This window comes from Merops nubicus, unplaced genomic scaffold, assembly GCF_000691845.1.
Source record: "Merops nubicus isolate BGI_N331 unplaced genomic scaffold, ASM69184v1 scaffold44286, whole genome shotgun sequence".
Classification (NCBI taxonomy): domain Eukaryota; kingdom Metazoa; phylum Chordata; class Aves; order Coraciiformes; family Meropidae; genus Merops; species Merops nubicus.
Window position 1 is genome coordinate 42,729 of NW_008615244.1, and position 3,506 is coordinate 46,234.

Below are 3,506 nucleotides of genomic sequence, written 5' to 3' on the forward strand. Positions count from 1 at the left end.
TTACTATCAATCTTCATTCCTGTTTGCATTGCATACAAACGACCTTTGAACGAGACAGAACACACACACAAAAAAAGGAAGTGATTATCTAAGGCAAAAACCACAAGCAAACCAAGCCATGCCCCTGCCAACACATCCGAAAGACAAACTCATCTTGTGGTTTAACAACATACTACTGCAATACTAGCAAGCAACAACAGCAAAATCTAGATGTTTTGAAGAGATATGAGGAAATATTTTTCTAAGATTTATGCTTTATTTTTCTCAGTGAGTACTCCTGCTGATTTCAGATTAATACTTGTATAATTATGACACAATATTAAGTGCTTTTGTAAATAATCATCATCCTTGTTTGTAACTTTCTCAAATAGGAACTTCAAGTTTGATTTTTATCCCTGAGTATACATGAATAACTTACATATGACTTATATGCATGTATGGAGGGTATGAATAAGTCTCAAAACCAGAGCTTCCTATAGCAGGAAGCAGTTAGCTTAAAACTCCACTTTAACTAATGGAATTAAGCATCTATTATGCTGGCTGAACAGCAGCACCCAGACAGTAGTGGTCAACGGCTCTATGTCTAGCTGGGCAAAAGTGACAAATGGTGTCCCTCAAGGGTCCGTACTGGGACTGGTGTTGTTTAACATCTTCATCAATGACACAGACAGTGGCATCGAGGGCACCCTCAGCAAGTTTGCCGACGATACTGAGCTGGGTGGTGCAGCAGGGACGAGAGGCTATCCAGAGGCACCTGGACAGGCTGGAGAGGTGGGCTCAGGTGAACCTCAATGAGGTTCAACAAGACCAAGTGCAGGATCCAATATCGGGGGAGTGGCAACCAACGTTACCAATACAGGCTGGGAGAGGACAAGTTAGAAAGCAGTCCACTGGAGAAAGACTTGGGGGGTACTAGTACATGAGAAGCTGGACATGAGCCACCAATGTGCAGCAGCGGCCCAAAAGGCCAATCAAATCCTAGGCTGCATCAAAAAGAAGCGTGGACAGCAGATGAAGAGAGGTGATTGTGCCACTCCACTCTGTCCTGGTGAGACCTCACCTGGAGTCCTGTGTCCAGCTCTGGAGCCCCCAGCACAAGAAGGACATGGAGCTGTTGGAACATGTTCAGAGGAGAGCCACAAATATGATCAGAGGGCTGGAGCACCTCTCCTGTGAGGTCAGGCTAAGAGAACTGGGGTTGTTCAGCCTGGAGAAGAGGAGGCTCCAGGGGGACATCATAGCAACCTTCCAGTACCTGAGAGGGGCCTATAAGAAAGCAAGGCAGGGACTATTCACAAGGGTTTGTTGTAGTGAGAGGACGGGCGGTAATGGGTTTAGAGACGAGAAGGGTGACAGGACGAGCGGTAATGGCTTTAAGCTAGAAAAGGGTCGATTTAGGTTAGACATTAGGAAAAAGTTCTTCAGTATGAGGGTGACAGACCACCAGAACAGGTTGCCCAGACAGGTGGTGGAGGTCCCATCCCTGGGGACATTCAAGATCAGGCTAGATGAAGCTTTGAGTAGCTTGATCTAGTTTGAGATGTCTCTGCTTACTGGGGGGGGGGTTGGACTAGATGACCTTTGGAGGTCCCTTCTAGCCCAGACATTCTATGATTCTATTATCTCCATGTATATGCATACATAGCATCAACAAACAGAAGACACAAACCTCATCTTTAAATCAGACAAGACAGACTTTATTAAACTTTCCAAGCAAGTGAAGTTGCTGGTTTTTAAGATAATTTTGAAAATGAAAGATTAACATCTTCCAATTAAAAATTAAAAATCTTTTTACTGCCAAAGAACTATGAATTTTAGATATGCTCATGGCAGACCTTTCTATCCTTAAGCTGTGAGTAAACTGAAATAACTATTATTTACAAGGATTAACACACACAGAAGGGAAAATGGACAGAAACACACAGTAATCAAACACAGAACATTAAAAAAAAAAAAAAAGCCAAAAAAAAAAGCCATTCCACTAACTCTCACTCCTGATCCTCAGGGGTCAAGTCCTACAAAACACTTCTAAGTGCAGAGCTTAAGAACTAAAAGCTGTAACTCTACCAAATGTTATAATGAGTTAGCTGTTATGGTATACCCTAAAGTATTTCCTCCTGCAGGACAGAGTTCTGCATGTGATTCCTACTGGCTTCACAGCTTTACTATCTCCTTCCAAGCATCTCTTCATACACTAGAGACAGCCTTCTACTTTCAAATTAGCTCAATAAACAGAAATAAAGCACAGCTGTTCTCAAACTGCACTTACCCTGATGTTTGCTGCAGAACACAGCATTATATGCTCACAAGTTTGTCCGCTTTTTCCATCTATTATCAGCTTGTCTAATAAAACTACATCTCTCTACAAAACTTACCTAGGTTGTGCTAGTAAGCTTCATAAATTAACTTATTTTCCTGGATTTTAAAACTAGTTACTTCACATTTCATACACAATTGATTACTCAAACCAGACAAAGTGCATATTCCTTATCTGGAACTGCAAAGCTAATAGAATTTTGAATGTTAAAGCTGTTGGGTTGCCCAATCATTTAAAGACACCCCCAAATACTAAAGTACTTGACCCCTCCCAATGCCTTTCTACTTCTATGTTTACCATTTATAAAACAACCTAGCACCTTCGTATTCTAGTTTTCAACCAAGTAAGAGTCTACCCTGAGTGAAACTTCATGATGAATAAAGGCTATGAATGACTACACCAACTGAGACAGAAATTTTAATAAAAATTGCTAAGTAGGTTCTATGCTATGTAGGTTTCACTGAGTGACAACCCTAACCTTAAGGCAATTACTGATACGTGCTCTTAAGCCCACCTTATTTATCTTCAGGATGCTGACACATGCATATTAGAAACTATGAAACCAGTACATGTAAAGATGAAATTACATTTCTAAGAAACCCAAACACAGAAGATACAGAGATTTTTACCTAAGGCATTCAAATTAAGTCTACAGATGATTAAAATACCATAATCACATGTTAAGGAGGTAACTGCTCTCATGAGAGCCCACCTGGAGTACTGTGCTCAGCTCTGGGGCTGCCAGCATACAAAAGACATGAACCTGCTTGAGCAGGTCCAGATATGGGCAAAAAAGATGATCTGAGGGCTGGAGCACCACTCCTATGAGGACAGGCTGAGAGAATTGGGCTTGTTCAACCTGGAAAAGAGAAGCCTCTGTGGATACCTTATTGTTGCCTTTCAGTATCTGAAGGGGGCCTACAGGAAAGATGGAGAAGGACCCTATCAGAGGATGAAGTGACCAGATGAGGGGTAACAGTTTTAAACTGAAAAAGGGTAGAGTTAGATTAGGTATTAGGAAGAAATTCTTTACTGTGAGTGTCGTGAGGCACTGGATGCCCTGGGAAGTTGCGGATGACCCCTCCCTGGAAGTGCTCAAGGCCAGGCTAGATGAGGTTTTGAGCAACCTGATCTAATGGAAGGTGTCCATGACCATGACAGAGAGGTAAGAAATAAATGATCTTTAAGA